This window comes from Sminthopsis crassicaudata, chromosome 2 (assembly GCF_048593235.1).
Source record: "Sminthopsis crassicaudata isolate SCR6 chromosome 2, ASM4859323v1, whole genome shotgun sequence".
In the NCBI taxonomy this organism is placed as follows: domain Eukaryota; kingdom Metazoa; phylum Chordata; class Mammalia; order Dasyuromorphia; family Dasyuridae; genus Sminthopsis; species Sminthopsis crassicaudata.
Window position 1 is genome coordinate 142,258,540 of NC_133618.1, and position 18,614 is coordinate 142,277,153.

Sequence of the window (18,614 nt, forward strand, 5' to 3'; positions counted from 1 at the left end):
GGGGCTTTAAAGCTTCAAGCAAATTTTTTATAAATCACTTATTGTCTCCTATCACATCTGTACTTCACCTTCTCTTTTTACCTCATCCTCAGTGTTCTTTCTTCCCAGTCTCCTCTCTCCAGGTGGTGACCTCAGCCTCTACTCCACTGAGAAGATAGAAGTCATCTGACCATTTCTTCAACTCCCATCTGCTCTCAAAACCTGTTTGGACCCGCTCCTATCTTACCCCATTTTTATCCAGTGTTAAAGAAGTCTTTATTTCCAGCCAAGATTAATATCTGATCTAGAGTCAGAAGACTTCAAATCCTGTGTGATACTGCCTGTAATTTCCCTGGATCTCCCCTTCCTCGACTATAAAATGAGAGGGTCAGATTAGATGACCACTGAATTTTCTTTTAGCTTTAAATCATAACTTCAGTTCAAATTCCATTCTTGTCCCCCCTCCCCTGTACCCGTATGATCTTGGGAAATTCACTTTATCTATATGGGCCTCAGGTTCCTTATCTGAAAATAAATGTGTTGGTTAGATGAACCCTAAATACCCTCCCAGCTCTCAAGCCATGTTTCTATAATTCTATCGTTTTATGCCTTCTCTAGGAGAGGTTAGTTAATCATTCATTTTTTTCTCCCTATTTCTTTCATCTTCAATATATCTGTCTCTACTGGCTTCTTTCCCTATGCCTTCAAATATGTTGAGGTCTCCCCTACCCTATAAAAAGCCTCTCTTCAACCCTACTACTCCCTCAATCTGTTGTCCCATCTCTCTTTTCTTTTTTCACTGCCAAATTCCTTAAATACAGTTGCTGCCTCCACTTCCCCACCACCTGCTCAACTCCCTGCAATCTGACTCTCATCAAGTTATCTACTAAAACTGCTCTCTCAGACATTATCAGTGACCAGCCCCCACAAATGTCAAATCCAAAGACCTTTTCCTGGTTCTCATCATCTTTGACTTTTTTGTAAGATTTAACACTATCAACCATCCCTTCCTCTTGGATATTTTTGCCTCCCTTGGAGGCAGAGATACCATCCGTTTCTGGTTTTTCTCCAACCTTTTCAAATACTCCTCAGCTTCCTGTGCTTTTTTGTTCTTTTATCCTTTTTCCCATTCCTCAAAACTTTATACTTGGCTTTCTTTTCTCTCCACAACCCCTTTCCCGTTACTTTTATTAGTCCTTCTGAAATCATCTCAAGCCTTTGTTCAGAGATTCAGTCCTTCCTTTTTTAAGTAGTTGGGGAACAGCCACTTGGGTGTCTCACCCAAAGCATCAAGCTTAATATGTCTCAAGTTGAATTCTTCATCTTTAAAATTCACCTTCATCTTCCCAATTTCTTTAAGGCAGGTGAATCAGCACAAACAAAGGACAAAGGTCTTTATATCCATTCTAATCTCTCTAGGGTTGCTAAAAGCCTCCTAGAGACTTAGCAAAGATTCAAGCATATTTGTATGGCTTTGGACCTTGTTTCCAAGAGCATTACAGGACTTGAATTCATTTGCCCTAATCTAAACATAAACAGAACTTTCTGAGGGGTCCAAATGAGACTGAAAAATAAATCTTTTGTTAGATGATACAAATAAAAGAACTAAAAATGTGTTGATCAGAGCACTCCCTCCCACAGGGCATGTTGGAAAGCAAAGGCTCACAAAAGAGCAATAATGTTCCCTTCAGGAAGAAAGCCCATCCTGTAGATGGCAGCAGCAGCTTGGAACAGAAACATCTAAAGAGGCAGAGAAACAATAATTGCTGACCAAGGTGGAGTGGAGGAAGGATGAGGAAATGAGGAAATGATTGTGGCTGTGGGAGATTCAACATGCAATGGAACATGCATGTTCATTTCCTAAGGAAGATTTCCTATATCATTAATATAGAAATCTTCAGGGGATTTTGTAGAGGGGGAGTAGGAAAACAGAAACAAGGTCTACTACTAAATTTTCCCTTGTTATTTATTTGTTTGTTTGTTTTTGATATTTTGTCCTACTTGAAAGGGCACTAAAAGGAACAAAGAAGCTTCTAGGTCATGTGTGCAACAAAATGGAGGACTAGACATTTTCTCTGAATGCAGTGCCTCAGATCTCTATGAAACAGAAATTATGCACCCAAAATAAAGTAACTGCAGCTTTCTCCTTGGTCTCCAAGGACACCCACTATCCAAAAGAAGATTTTTTTAAAAATCAAATGATCCTCAAATGATGCAGGTTGTGGTCCCTTTAAGAAACTAGTTCTTTCAGGTTGATTTATTCTTTTCTGATTTCCAACCCCTCCTGGCTGATGCATCATCAATTCAAGAAGCTAAGACCTTTGATTCACAAATCTTGGTCAAAAGCACCCCTTTGAATTCCAATAGAGCCAACTTGGGCTCTCCCAGCCGCAATCTGATCTGAGCCAACTTGGGACTCCACCCATGGGCCCCTTTAGCTAAATCTTTCATTATAAAAGAGCCAAGCTGGAGTCCTCTCTTTGCAGAGGGTCCAAACATGCCAGCACCATGCCTGGCACTCTCTGCCCATTGGAATCCTGTTTCTGGTGCCCTCTTATCTCTATCTTCACCTCTTAATAATTAGACTTTAACCTTACTTCCAAACCCCAAAATAAACCTCTCTTATCATTCTAGGTTTTCAGGTCTGTAAATTCCTTTACAGGGGACTCTTGGCCGCTACTAGACCTCATTTAACTCCTTATCCTTGCACCAAATCCAAAGGGGTTGCAGGGAAGCTCTATTTGACTCCCTGTACCCTGAGCCTGCCACTAGACCTCAATTAAACCCTAATTTCATTTAGGTACCCCAAATCTAGACCTCATCACAATAACCCTGAGCTCACTCAACACTCTTCCCTCACTTCCCATGTTACCTACAAGGAAGATGCATTAGCAGAAGGACCTGCCATTTAGGCTGGAAACAAAGTACAATCCCATACCCTATCATCCCTCCCTCTTTCCAATGCCACGGAGATGCCAGCTCCGGGTTTGTGGATGTTTGCTCAAGCAATGAGGGACAGTCAGTGTAGCAAGAGTCAGCCCTTCTGGAACAAAAGCCTACTAAGGGCCAGTGCAGCCATTCTCTGAAAAACAATGGAGCTCAGGTGAAACATAGGGTGATCTACCCTACAAATCTGAGCATAATCATAAGTGACTAAAATGAATGTTCAATAATAAAGAGGCATTTAAAACATTTTAGGAAGAAAATCAGAACTAAAAAAGATTATTTGTATCTCTAATACCCTAAACAACAGAAATGCAAGAAAAGCAAGTAAAAGCAGTAGCCAAGAACAGCAGCAGAATGACAACAGAATGATCAGTAATAGATATCTTTCTAAATATACAAAAAAGATAGGGGTGAAATTTTAAGTCCACAGGAGGATTTGCACTGAACTTAAAGAGGCAAGCATGAGGTATTATGTACAGGACCCAGTAATACCCTGCCTACAAATGAATCAATGATTTTTTGTTTTCTAGGACTACATTATAACACCAGAGAATCCATGAAAGGCAGAAAAGGAGCCAAGGAATAGAGAGGAATATGTGATGTTCTGGTATCAAATTAAAGGCTAGCAGTGGAGAAAAAGGTGGCCCCTATGTCAGAAAGAGAAGAGCCTATAGGGGAGTAGGTAAGGAAAAAGGGGAAAGGATTGAAAAAGGAGGAAAAGGGAGATGCCCTTGCTTTGGTTATGGAACAGAGTTCTCCTGATGAATGCTCTTAGGACTGCAGAGAGATGTTCTATGAAGAGGAATGGGGACCTTGTACTAGGTGTGAGCTGAAAAATTTAGTGCTTGAAAAGTCTACTATCCTATATCGAGAGGTGTTAGAAATTGTGGGAGAATCTGGTATCTGGGGAAAGGGGAGAGCAAGGACTCAGGGAGGAGATTTTGAGGCAAATGGAGGAGAAGGGGAATGGCAACCATAGAGGGTATTGATCTAGCAATGGTGAGCTCCATAAGCAAGGAAATGATGGAGGAGAAGCCAAATCACAGGGCTACATCCTCTCTGACACCTACAATAATTGTCATTGTTCTGAAAGGGAGGCACAGGGGAAAGGGGGAATCTAAGTGGCAAGTTCTACAAGGCAGTGGCAGATACTACATAAAGGGAAGAAATTAGAGTGTATACCTTTCAAGTTTTGTTTACCTGAAGAGTTCAGAGAAAAGAGAGAGACCAGATAACTATAGGCATCATGAACCAGAGAATGAAGGTCTAGAGCAGACAGAAAGAGAAGATGAATAATGAAGAAAATGAGAGAAATCCTTTTTATAAAGGAGCACCAAAAATAAATTGAAATTAATGAACAGAGGGATAGCTAGATGGCACAATGGATAGAGCACCAACCCTGAAACTAAGAGGACCTGAATTCAAATGTGGCCTCAGATACTTAATACATTCTAGCTGTGTGACTCCGGGCAAGTCACTTAACCCCAATTACCTCTGATAAATAAAAGGAAGAAGAAAAGAAAAGAAATTAATGAACAGGACTTATTGAAAAAAAGGAGAAGAAGAAGAAATCTACTTAATTGAGAGGGACAAAATGGGGAAATCAATGACCAGATAGAAGCAAGAGAGAAAAAAAGAAAGTAATAAGCAAAATCACAAAAAGAAAGAAGTAACAAATAAGAGGAGGGGATCAGGGATAAGGAAACTGAGTCACCTTTAAAAAGATTAAGATAAAGTAACAGAAGGAACATTGTATTTTGTTTATGGCAGAAGAAAGGGAGGTGGAAATGGAGGGAATCAACAATCCTGTTTGTAAACTCTACTTCAAAAAAAGAAAAAAATAATAATATTAAAGACAGATGGAGGAAATATAAATCTAACTTTCATACTTTGAATGTGAATGGCAATTTTTAATGAGTGATTAATTAGATAATAAAACAAAATCATTTAATTTGTTCCTTGCAAGATGCACTTTTAAAAAACAAAGACATTCACCAAATAAAAATGAGGGAATGAGGAAAACAATTGACTGTGGATCAAGGGAATTCCAAAAAGCAGTAGATGGCAATCAAGCTATCTCATAAAGCAAAAACAAACACTCAAAAAATAAAAAAGAATAAAAAAGGAAACTATATTATGCTGAGAGGAACAATAGAGAATAAATCTCTATCAATAATAAACATTTACTCTGAATGCCTTAACATCCAAATTTATAAAGGAAACATTATCTGAGCTATAAGAAGACAAAACAGTAACAAAATATAGACAGGAGATGTTAAAATCCCTTTCTCAGTCTTAGCTAAGTCTAACAAAAAAAAATAATAATTAAAGGAAAAAATATAAAACTGATCAAATCCTGGACAAAGTAGTAGTTGAAAATATGTAAAGTCTTCTAAATTGGACAGCAAATGAATATCCAAATTTCTTAGCACTACATGGAACTTTTACGAAAATTGACCATAGAACAAAAAGATTTTGCAAGCAAATATAAAAATACAGAAATAGTTTAGTATTTCCTTTACAGAAAAAAAAATATAGAAAAAGCAGTTGGATTGGACCAAATAAATCTGGAGGCCTAAAGGCTTTGAGGGTCTGTTGTGAAAAAAGGTTAACCAACTAGAAAAGGAGATGCAGAATCTTTAAAAAGAAAATAATTCTTCGAAAATTATAATTGGGCAAAGGAAAGCCAATGAAGCCATAACAGACCAAGAAATAACAAAATAAAATATAAAGAATGAAAAAACAGAACAGAATATGAAACATAAGAAAAACAACAGATCCAGAAAACAAGAAGAGAAAAATAAAGGAATAATTAGGTTACCTCAAAGTTGTGATCAGAAAAAGAACCTGGACACAATAATATAAGAAATGATCAAAATTCATCTGGAAGAAGAAAAGGACAAGCATATCAAGAGAATTGATAGAGAAATGCAAAGGAAGGTAACCTCACCATATCAGATCTAAAACTGTTTTAGAAAGTAGCAATCTTCAAAACTAGTTTTCTGGTTGGTATTTAAACAGAATGGAAGATCAATGGAATAGATTAGATATACAAGATAGAGCAGTCAAAGACTACAGTAATCTACTGTTTGACAAACCCAAAGACTACAGCTTCTGGGATAAGAACTAACTATTTGACCAAAATGCAGGGAAAACTAGAAAATGGCATACCAGAAACTAAGCAAAGACCAACATCTCATATCCCTATAGCAAAATTAGTTCAAAATGGGTTCAAGAGAGAAATAGTGAAGGATAAAAAGATCTGTTGTGCTATATTCCATGGAGTTTAGAAGATTTGAATACAACTCAACAATAAATTGGGCAGCTAGATGACACAGCGGATAGAGCACTAGCCCTGAAATCAGGATAGACCTGAGTTCAAATCTGATCTCAGACACTTAATACTTCTTAGCTGTGTAACCCTAGGCAAGGCACTTAATCTCAATTGCCTTACCTACATAAATAAATAGCAAAATGGGTATGGGATTTAGATGTGAAGGGTGATACATACTACAAGCAAATTAGGAGGGCAAGGAATAGTTTACCTGTCAGATCTTTGGAGAAGAGAGAAATTTATTACCAGACAAGAAATAGAGAACATTATGAATGCAAAGTAGATCATTTAGATTAATTTAAAAAGTGGTTATACAAATGAAAGCAATGCAACCATGATTAGAAGGGATTAGAAGGAAAGCAGAAAGCTGGGAAACAATTTTTGCAGTCAGTATTTCTGATAAAGGCCTCTACTGATATAAATGATCTACTGATATAAATAGTCAAAGGATATGTACAGGCAGTTTTTAGATAAGAAATTAATGTTATTAAGAGTCATGAAAAAATGCTCTAAATCACTATTGATTAGAGAAACGCAAATTAACATAACTATGAAGTACCACCTCACATCTATCAGATTGACTAATATGACAGAAAAAGAAAATGATAACTGTTGGAGAGGATGTGGGAAAACTGCTATATTAATGTACTGTTGTTGGAGTTGTGAACTGATCCAAACATTCTGGAGAGCAATTTGAAGCCATGTCCAAAGGACTATTAAATGGTGTATGTCTTTTGATCCAGCAATACCACTACTAGATCTGAATCCCAAAGAGATCATAAAAAGGGAAAATGACTCATAAAAAATATTTATAGTAACTTTTTGTGGTGTCAAAGAACTGAAATTGAAGGGTTGCCCAGCAATTGAGGAAAGGCTGGATAAGCTGTGGTATCTGAGCGTAATAGAATATTATCGCTCTTTAGGAAATAATGATCAGGCAAGTTTCAGAAAAGCCTGAAAAGACTTACATGAACTGATGCTGAATGAAATGAACAGAACCAGGAGAACACTCTACATAGTGATAACAATATTGTTCAATGATCAACCATAATAGACTTAGTTCTTCTCAGCAATACAATGATCCAAGACAATTACAAAAGATTTGTGACAGAAAATGCCATTCACATCCAGAGAAAGAACTATGGAGTCTGAATGCAGGTTGAAGCATATTATTTTGACTTTTTAAAATTTAATTTGTCTTTTGGTTTTTCCTTTTTGTTCTATTGTTCTTTTACAATATAAATAATATGGAAAATTGTTTCACATTATTAGGGAGAAAGAAAGAAAGAGAAACAGAGACAGAGAGACCAAAAAAGAGACAGAGAAAGAAAAAGAGAGAGAAACAGAAGGTATGACAAAAAAAATCCATACCAGAGAAAAAATTGATTATGTCTGAATATAGACTGAAATATACTTTTTTAAACTTTATTTTTCTTAAGGTTCTTTTTTTGAAGGAAGGGCAAGATCTATGGGGGGTTTTTTGCAACATAACTTTGATGAAAATGTTTTTCATAATTTCACATGTGCTTTCTCAATGGGGAGAGGTTTATGGAGGGAGAAAAAGAACTCAAAGTTTTTTTTTTTTAATTTAAATTAAGTTTAATAAATTTATCAATTTATTTTATTATAATTTTATTATATACATAATATTTATTAAAATATTTAAATTAATTTATAAATAGATTTAATAAAATATTTTTTAAAATTAAAACAAATTGTTTTAGATGTAACTGGAAATATTATATATATATATATATATATATATATATATATATATATATATATATATATATATATATTACATATATTACATACATATAACCAAAAAAAGAGAAATAGTGAAGGATAAAAGGATCTGTTGTGCTATACTCCATAGGTTTAGGAAGAGTTGAATACAACTCAACAACAACAATAATAACAACAACATATGATGTATATGTGGGTGAGGTGTAGAAGAGCAATAAATTGGGACATAATTGAACAGGAAGAAAAAATACATTAGATTGATTTTGAGAAAATGCAAGGTTCTATTACTTAAGCTTCCCATAAAAGCAAAAGGTCATCTTTTTGATGCTATCATTTTATCATTGTTTCTTTATGGCAATGAAATATGTAATATCCCTGCCTCTGAAGAGCTAAAAATGGGTATCACACAGAGGGAAATGGGGAAGCTCATTCTGGGTATGAGAAGGCTATAATATATAACCAACAGGGAACTCTGAAGAACAGGAATCAAGGATATTATCAAGGAGTTATATGATAGATATAGAAGATGGGCTATTCATATGGTGAAAGCAAGAGATGGCAAATGGACATCAAAGTGCTGGCTGATACCCCTTAAAATGAAAAAGGACCTTCAGCACATTCAGTGGATTTTATGTGGTGCATTGGAGAAGAAGACAACACAGACAGAAGTCACATAAAACAGATAGGAATGGGGATTGGGAATTGATCTATATTGTTGGAGGCAACTCCAGAATCAATGAGATCACAGATGTATTTGCATATTCTGTTCTAATTGAAAATTTTGCTATTTGCTATTTGACTCATAGTTTCTTCCTGGTCTTTTGGCAGTGAATAACCTGGCTCTCAAATCATATTTGCAAAATTCTGATTACCCAAAATATCTCACATTGAGCCTGTAATATCAAGGAGTTCTTGAGTCATGAAGGATCCGTGCTCTACTTATTTATTAGAGCTATGTTCACCAGGGCACATATTTGATTGTTCCCTCTTCCTCTTGAATACATCTCACTGCTGTGAGACTGTCACCAGTTGTTGAGATCTATGTCCTGCCACTGGACTCTGATTACTCTGGAGAACAAAGTAGGGCTGATGACTTTGCACAGCCCTGCCTCACTTAAATCCAATTTACTTAAAAGTCAACATATTACCTTCCTGATGTCATCAGTCTTTTTCAAGAATAAAAGATGAAGTCATTCCCCAATTGTTAAATGATCAAAGGATATGAACAAACAATTTTCAGGTGATAAAATTAAAGCCATCTGTAGTCATGAAAAAATGCTCTAAATAACTATTGATTAGAGAAATGACAATTAAAACAATTCTGAGGTGCCACTTCATACCTCTCCAATTGACTAAGATGACAGGAAAAGATAATGATAAATGTTGGAGCAGATGCAGGAAGACTGGGACACAAATACATTATTGGTGGAGTTGTGAGCTGATTCAACCATTCTGGAGAGCAATTAGGAACTATGTCCAAAGGGCTATAAGACTACATACCCTTTGATCCAGCAGTGTCTCTATTGGGTCTGTATCCCAAAAAGAACATAAAAGAGAAAAAAAGGACCCACTTATGCAAATATGCTTGAAACAGCTCTTTTTTGTGATGGCAAAGAATTGGAAAATGAATAGAAGCCCATCAATTGGGGAATGGCTAAATAAGTTATGATATATGAAAATAACAAAATGCTATTGTTCTATAAAAAATTATTAACAGGCTAGTTTTTTAAAAGCCTGGAAATATTTACATGAATCTCAATGTACAGAAAAACATTGTACATAGCAACAACAAGATTGTGTGATGATCAACTTTAATAGACTTGGTTCTTCTCAAGCAATTCAGTGATCCAAGACAATCCCAATAAATTTTGGATAGAAAACACTATCCACATACAGAGAGAGAACTATGGAGAATTTTGTTCTGATTTTTTTCTCCCAATATCACTCGCAAATATGTAAAAAATGAATGAAGAATGAGGGGCAGCTAGAATGACACAGTAATAGAGCACTGGATAAAACCCTCCCTGAAGTCAGGAGGACCTGAGTTCAAATCCAACTACAGATACTTAACTCTTACTTGAAGTGTGACTCTGGAAAAGTAACTTAAACCGAATTGCCCCACCAAAAAAAAAAAAAAAAAAAGAATGAGGAATGAACATCTCATTGATAACTCCTTCCAACTCTATGTCCACAGTGTCTCATGTCTTTCCTCTCTTCTCCATTTCCACACCCACTCCTCAGGGAAGGTTTTTTTATTGCCTCCTACCTGAACTAGTCTTAGCTCTGTTTTCTCTGGTCATACCCATCTCCAATCTATCAACTCTAGCTCTCCTAGGAACTAGAAAGTTTGTGTGAAGATCAGAACAGTTTAGCAATGCATAAAGCAATGGAACTTCAATAGAGCATGTTTGCTCACCCTGGAAAAGGCATAAGGTTTGATTGAAGATTCTCAGAAGTTACTGTTTGGGACAAAAAGACCTACCCAAATTAATTACTGTAGAGATCACTCATAAAAAGCAGAATTATTTATTAGAATCTCCAGAAGCGGACCCCATCCTGGTCTGAGCCAGATTCACAGCAGGAGAGAGCCACTCCCTTGAAAATGTCCACAGCTTTTACACATTTCAGACAAAGAACCTCCAAAATCCCACCCTCTATATGTTTGGTCATACAAGTCTGTATTCCCCTATTTGGTCAGTGGAATATAGTAGATGTTTTTAATCCCTTCTTTGGATAATGGAATGTAGCCTAGGCCTTATCTAAAATCACGTGACTGGGGCCTATAGGCCTGATCTACATTAGCTAGCAGTCTCTGATCAATATGTGCTTAATCTGTAAGTTCTTCATCTTTCTACACATTAGGTAATAATAATATAAAAACCAGAGGAAGAATGGGGTTCAATGAGAGAAAGTGATGTTGGACAACAGGTGAAAATCTCAGAAAGAGGGAGGGAAAGGGAACAAACATTTATTAAGCACCTATTATATGCCACCATTATGATTAGCACTTTACAAATATTGTTTCATTTGATCCTCATAACAACCCTGGAAATAGGTTTTACCTGACTGACATGAATAATCTAAATCAAATTGATTTTCAGTTGGTGGTGGAGGGAGGAGAGAAGATGGAAAGAAAGGAATGGGGGGAAAAAGGAGGGAGAGAATTTGGAGCTCAAAAAAATTTTAAATGACTATTTTATTTTTACATATAATTGACAAAATTTATATAATTGAGAGGAAAATAAAATTCTAAATTAAAAAATTGACAACCCTGAGAGATAGATGCTATAATTATCTTCATTTTACAGCTAAGGAAACTGAGGCAAACAGAAGTTAAAATGACTTACCCAGAGTCCATACAGTTAATTAGTGTCTGAGACCTGATTTGAACTCAGGCCTTTTTGCCTCCACTCTATCCATGTGCTATTTAGCTGAAAGGAGTTGGCAGTGATGGTCCTGCAAAAGTCCACCCTCTGGTCTTGGTACTTCAAAATCACCCCAAACTCATTCAGTAAGAAATCTTGAACCTCAGAACAGCTCAATTCTCCAAAGGAGTCATAGCTTTTTATAAAAGGGGAAATTAATCCTAGTCTCATCCCTCTCCCACCTTGCTTTTTGGATATCAGAAACAGAGGAGCTAGGCAGGGGCTGTCATTGCCTCATTCTCTCCTTCTACTTCATAAGTGGAAAACAGTTACCAACAAACCAAAACAAAAGGCTGATAGGGAAGAATTCAAATGAACATTTCCTTCAAGATGCTTACACAGCACTTGAAAGGTCAAGACAGTGGGTAGAGAATAAGGGGAAGTCTAAGAGAGGTCTCACATTTGAGCAGTTCTTTAGGCAGAGAACTCAAGTCCTCTCTGTCTTTCTCACTAGCTTCCCAACTGCAATACTGTGTCATCTGCCAAAGTAATCTTTCTAATCACAGGTTTGCTCATGTTATTACAGGACACATAACCCTTCAGTGGTTCCCCGTTGCCTACAAAATTAAGCCCCAAACTGCTTAGCACTCATTACTCTCTTCAACTGAAACCAACCCACCTTTCAAGCCTTAAATCACATTCTCCCCTCTACATATTGTATAGAGAGATAATGTCACCTTGTGGATAGACTCCTTAAAAGGAGACAGACCTGTGTTCAAGTGCTGCCTCTGATCCATAGTAGCTGTAACACCCTAGATAAGCCATTTAGCTTTTCAGGGCCCTGAGCCCCTGATGTCAAACTCAAGTAAGAGGCCACCAATGCATTCATAAGGATCCTTACATATTGACTTTTAAAATATTACCCATGCTTACGGGTATGTGCCAAAATGTTTGTGGCAGCTCTTTTTGTTGTAGCTAGAAACTGGAAGATGAATGGATGTCCATCAATTGGAGAATGGTTGGGTAAATTGTGGTATATGAAGGTTATGGAATATTATTGCTCTGTAAGAAATGACCAGCAGGAGGAATACAGAGAGGCTTGGAGAGACTTACATCAACTGATGCTGAGTGAAATGAGCAGAACCAGAAGATCGCTGTATACTTCAATGCTGTATGAAGAGGTATTCTGATGGAAGTGGATATCTTCAACATAAAGAAGATCCAACTCACTCCCAGTTGATCAATGATGGACAGAAATAACTACACCCAGAGAAGGAACACTGGGAAGTGAATGTAAACTGTTAGCACTACTGTCTATCTACCCAGGTTACTTATACCTTCGGAATCTAATACTTAATGTGCAACAAGAAAATGGTATTTACACACATATATTGTATCTGGGTTATATTGTAACATATATAAAATGTATGGGATTGCCTGTCATGGGGGGAGGGGGGGAGGGAGGGGGGGATAATTTGGAAAAATGAATACAAGGGATAATATTATAAAAAAATTACTCATGCATATATACTGTGGAAAAAAATTCTAAATAAAATTTAAAAAAGAAGAAAAAAAAATAAAATAAAATATTACCCATGCTTTATTGAAATTATATTTATTTTGTTAAATTTTTCTCAATTACTTTCTAATTTGATTTTAGACATGCTCAAGAGTGTTATGGACCACATGTTTGACACCTTTGCTCTAGATAACTCGCTAAGATTATAAATTGCAGAGCAGATGATGACCTGAATTTATAGAGGGAGTTTTCCATGTCAATGAAATTACAGATCTAGTACCAGTTTGATATATTGTCATAGGATCCATATCATATCATATTATTCCATACCACTCTCATGAACCTAGCACAGTCCATTACACATAGTGAAGAAGGGACCCTGAAACTCTAAAACTCCTTGAAGGAGAGATTCTCCTTGAATCCTGTGTCTGTGGGGCTCTGCTCAAGGACAAGCAGCTTCATTCTGTTATCTAGATGGGATTGGCTCAGTCCTGAGCTAAAGAATTCCAACCCTGTTCAAGTGAAGATCTTCTATTCAATTCTAGCTCAAGCTGAAATCCAGCTTGTAGATTAAAAAGAGCCAACTTGGGGCTCAATCCTTAAAGAGGATCTGCATGCTATGCCAAGGAAACCTCTGCCCGCTGGAATATTATCTTTCAATATTACCCTCTCTTTATCCTCACCTATTTCCCTAATGAGACTTTATGCCTCTCTGTCAGGATATCTCTACTAGAAACTTTATTTCCCAATGCCTATAATAGACCTCTTTTATCAATCTAGATTTTCAAGTCTGTAAATTGCTTTACAGAGAATCTCTGCGCCACCAAAAGGCAGTTCCCCAAAACTCCCTACTCTTGTGCCAAATCCCAAGGGGTGTAGGGGAGCCAAACCTCTCCATTTGGTTAACCCCGAACCTGCCACTAGACCTCATCATTTAACTCCCTGACCACCAGGAACCCCAAAAACTAAATCTCATCAATAGGAAGTCCTGGCCCTGGAAAAAGAGATAGAACTTGGGGCTTCTCTTCAACTAACCTACTCTGTCTCGATGGGTCACCTAAGCTCCAGAGAGCACAGATGACTGGATTAGATCTCAAGTGTTCTTTCTTATTCTGTTTGATCTGGCAGAGCAATAGGGTTTCTGACTGCAGAACTGAAGATTTGAGACCTAGAAATAGTTTTTAGCTTTGAAAATGATGAATCTAAGTTTATAAAGAGCCAGAGGGAAAAAGATGAACCCACAGGTAAGGAAGTAGGAAAATACCAAAGACCAAAAAAGAAATTGAAGTCCAGAGCCAAGATCAACAAAGTCATTAATCAGTCAAAAGAAGAGTATCCTCAAGAGACTGCTACAATTTGTCAAGATCAGTGACTTGAGGACCTAATATCACCAAAGGGATTATAAAGTGGATTAACCCCATCCACCAAATAGGACCCTTGAATCTTCCTGAAGGGAAGGGAAGTTACATTTAGGACAGTATCTGCAATCTCTGCTCTCTTATTTATTGCATTTCCTTATTATTCCTAGTTATTTTTAGCCTCTGTGTGCACGTGGGCCCCTCAAAGGAGCCTCAACAGGAATTTCCCCTGAAGGTTGGGAAAAAGGAGGGAGAGCCTCTCAGATGGGTTTCAAATGTCTGGAGCCCAAAGGGGATGGAATCCAGGAAAGGGCTTTAAACATCAATGGGAATGTAAGAAGACCTGGCCAAGTGTAAATAGTTAGAGTCTGGAAGAGGATCAGGTGACCCCCTAAAAGGCCACAAAGCCAGTTAAGAGGTAATTAGAGGAGCTGTAAGACATACTAGACCCTCAGGTGCCCCAGAATACAGTAATGTTCTCAATAAAAACTCTGTAGTGGTTTGAAATGTTTTTAAAAGCTTAAATCTCCCTTCCTTTCCCTGAAGTAAATGGTTTAGGGATCTTCCCTGTACTCTACCCCATTCACCCAATGAGAACCCAAGAGTGAAAATTAGAGTTTTGATCAAATAGTATCAAAAATAATAAACTCTCTCTCTCTCTCTCTCTCTCTCTCTCTCTCTCTCTCTCTCTCTCTCTCTCTCTCTCTCTCTCTCTCACACACACACACACACACACGCACACACACACACACACACACACACACACTCTTCCTTTCTCTTTCCCTACCATCTCTCCACTCCCTCTCCTCCTTTCTCTCTCTCTCCCCACTCTTTTTCTTCCCTTTCCTCCGAGTATTCTAAAAATGATGTCTCCAAAATATTAACAAAGGCAGAGGAAGTCTGATTCCTTTATTTTTAATCTTAAACTAGGAGAAAAATTCAGAAAAAGATGAGACTAGGGAAGAATCTATTTAGTTAATTTAGAAGAGTCAGATATAATTCAATGGTATCTTAGTATATAGTTCTGAGTTGGAAATACTAAGAACTGGGTCCTAGTCGGGACTCTGCCAAGCCAACAACAATATGATGTTAGTCAAGTCACTTCCCCTTACTTAGTTTTAGTTTCATTACATTCATAAAGAAAGGAGTTAAATAGTGTTCAAGGTCCATTCCAGCTGTAACATTCCACAATCCTCCTCTTTTCTCTGATCTTGTTTCTCCTGAGGTGCTTTAATTAACTAATTTCTGTTTTTCCAGGGAAAGGGAGAAAAATAATTGCTTAAAGAAAGGGAATACAAGACCCAAAGAGGTCAAACTCACTCCCTAAGTCTCACTGCAAGTTAGGGACCAGAAAAAAATAAAACTCCCACTCCCAAATACCTTCAAGAACTTCTACTCTCCAGACACAGCCTTCAATCACACAGGGTCAGAGCCAAGTCACAATGAGTCATCAGAAGAGAATTATGTCTGAATATGCCATTTTACCCTAAAAAATGTTGCTTTTACAAAATTTGAATAAAGATGGTAATGATGTTCTGAATGGCTTGGATCCCTCTAATCACCAATATCCTAATGGTCCAAAGCAGAATTTTCAGCCAATTCCCAATGGCCTCTTCATTTTCTCTCTGTCATGATGCTAATGAAATATTTTTTCCTATTTGTTCAGTGCTGTCACCTCAAAGTCTGGGGGTCTCCCATCTGGACTGCCTCACACCCTACCTTTCCTTTGTTGCTCTCTTATTACATACTGGCTATGTAAGCCTCAGCAAGTCACTTAAGTTCTTGGTGCCACATGCAACTCTTTAAAACTAGAAATTGCAGTGTAGATACCAATCTATATTGGTTGAAAAAGCTGCCTCACTAGGCTGGAGCTACCTGTTCCATTTAATCACAACACTGGTCCAAAAAATGTGTTTCTGTTCAGTGAAAATCTATATATTATTTCCTTTTCAAAGAGTTCTCATTTTAAGGGTAAACTCTATATTTGGATCAACATGGTATTTAATTTATACAAGTTAACAAAATATGATAGAATAACCAAATAAATGGTATTTTGTTTCTTATGTATGATATATTTAGTAAGCAAGTATTTGTTGTTGTTAGGTCATTTTTTTCAGTCATATTTGACTCTCTGTGACCCCATTTTGGGGTTTTCTTGGCAGAAATACTAAAAACAGTTTGCTATTTTCTTCTTCAGCTCATGAAGAAATGAGACAAGCAAAGTTAAATAATTTGCTCAGGGCCATAATGCTAGTCTAAAGCAGATTTGAACTCATGAAAATGAGTCTTGCTGATTATAAGCCCTGTGTTCTATCCACTACACCACCTAGCTGCCCAAGCAAATCAAATCTATATTTTAGAAATCCATTGAATTTTATTATTGGAAGAAATGTTGAAGATCATCTAGTTCTCCTAATTTTAGAGATGAGGTTTTCTTTCTGTGCAAAAAGAGGTTAAATGACTCATCCAAAGTGAAAGTTATTCATGAATGCATTCTATTTACTGTTAAATATAATTAATATGCTATGAATAATATACTGAGCTGAGCCTTGAAGAACAGACAAAATGGCTATAGATAGGAAGAGGGAAGACACTATGGTTAGAGGCACTGAGGAAGATATAGGGCTGCAGGATCTCACTCATCTTGTTGAAATGCATGTTCCCCTTTTCAGGCTCTAGTCTTTATGAAAAGAAAAGAAAATATGTGCATATTGCAGCACACTCTATTAGGGCTGATATGTTATGAGCAAGAAGGTAGCCAGGATCAAGACAAAAAAGGGAAACAGAAAGGGGAGGAGGAAGAAAGATGGAAAAAGGGAGAAGGGGCCAAAAAAGGGTACTATCAACACATCTGCACTTAGGTATCAATACACAGGTATAAACTCATTCCTTCAGTTTGACTAAAAGAGCCACTACAGAGCTTCAGGTGACAATCCCTGGTATATAGGTATTTTAAGCTTTGCAGGGAAGGTGCCTAATGAATATTCAAAGTGATAGGAAATTTTATTTTTACCATTCAAACAACATGAGAACTACAATTAACAGTTATCTTTACTCTTCCCATTCTGATATCTCAGCTCCTGAAATCCATTAATCTGACAGAATGAGGAGGAGAAGGATACAAAAACTGATCATTTCAGCATGAATTAAGTATGCTGTCACTTCAGAGTAAGAGTAGAGCTTTCAGGAATAAGGAAGTAAAAATCCTGGTCAAGCCACACCTGGTTGTTCTATTCAACTCTGGGAACCATATTTTAGAAAGTACATTGACCATCTGGAGAACCCTAAAGAATTACCAGAATTCACTGTTTCACAATCTGATTCTTTTTGTATAGCAAAATAACTGTATGGACATGTATGTATATATATATATATATATATATATATATATATATATATATATATATATATATATATATATATATATATATATATTGTATTCAATTTATACTTTAACATGTGTAACATGTATTGGTCAACCTGCCATCTGGAGGAAGGGGTAGGGGGAAGGAGGGGAAAAATTAGAACAAAAGGTTTGGCAATTTTCAATGCTGAAAAATTACCCATGCAAATATCTTGTAAATAAAAAGGTATAATAAAAAAAAAAGAATTACCAGAATTGTGAAGGGTCCTGATTCCTCAAGTCACTGTGGAAGAGAATCATTAGAAGGAATTGGGTATATTTAGCCTGAAGAAGAGAAGACCAAGAGGTATATAATAATTGTTGTCAAGTATGCCATGATAGGAGAGGTTGAATTTTTTTTCTTCTTAGTATTTTGGATCCAGGCCCATTCCTACTTTTCATGTTTTCTCCTTTATGTATTGTCTTCCCCTAGTGGATTATAAGCTCCCTAGGTATAGGGGATGTATTTATTTTTGTTTATATTTGTTTTCTCAGGATTTAGTATAGTACCTAGTTTATAGTATTTATTTAATAAATGTTTTATCTACATATCTGGATCCAGTATCCAGTGGGTAGAACTAAGAGCCATAAATGAGAACTGTAAAGTGACAAATTCATCCTTCTTTTTAAATGTACTTATTTTTTGACTTATGGAATAAAATAACTTAGTATGATAAAAAGGTGATTGCACATAAAACTGCAACTGTATTATGTACAATTTGCTATTCCTTTTATATAAATTTCTTTTTTCTCCTTTTTTCCTCCCTCCCCCCTCCCTAGAGATGGCTACCATTATCACAAATAGCTATATATGTAAAATTATTCTATACATATTTCTGTTTATCAGTTCCTTCTCTGGATATAGATAATATCTTCATGTGTCCTTTATAATTAATTTGGGTATTTATAATAGTAAAAAAAAATTGCTCACTCATTTTTAAAACAATATTGCTATTACTGTATA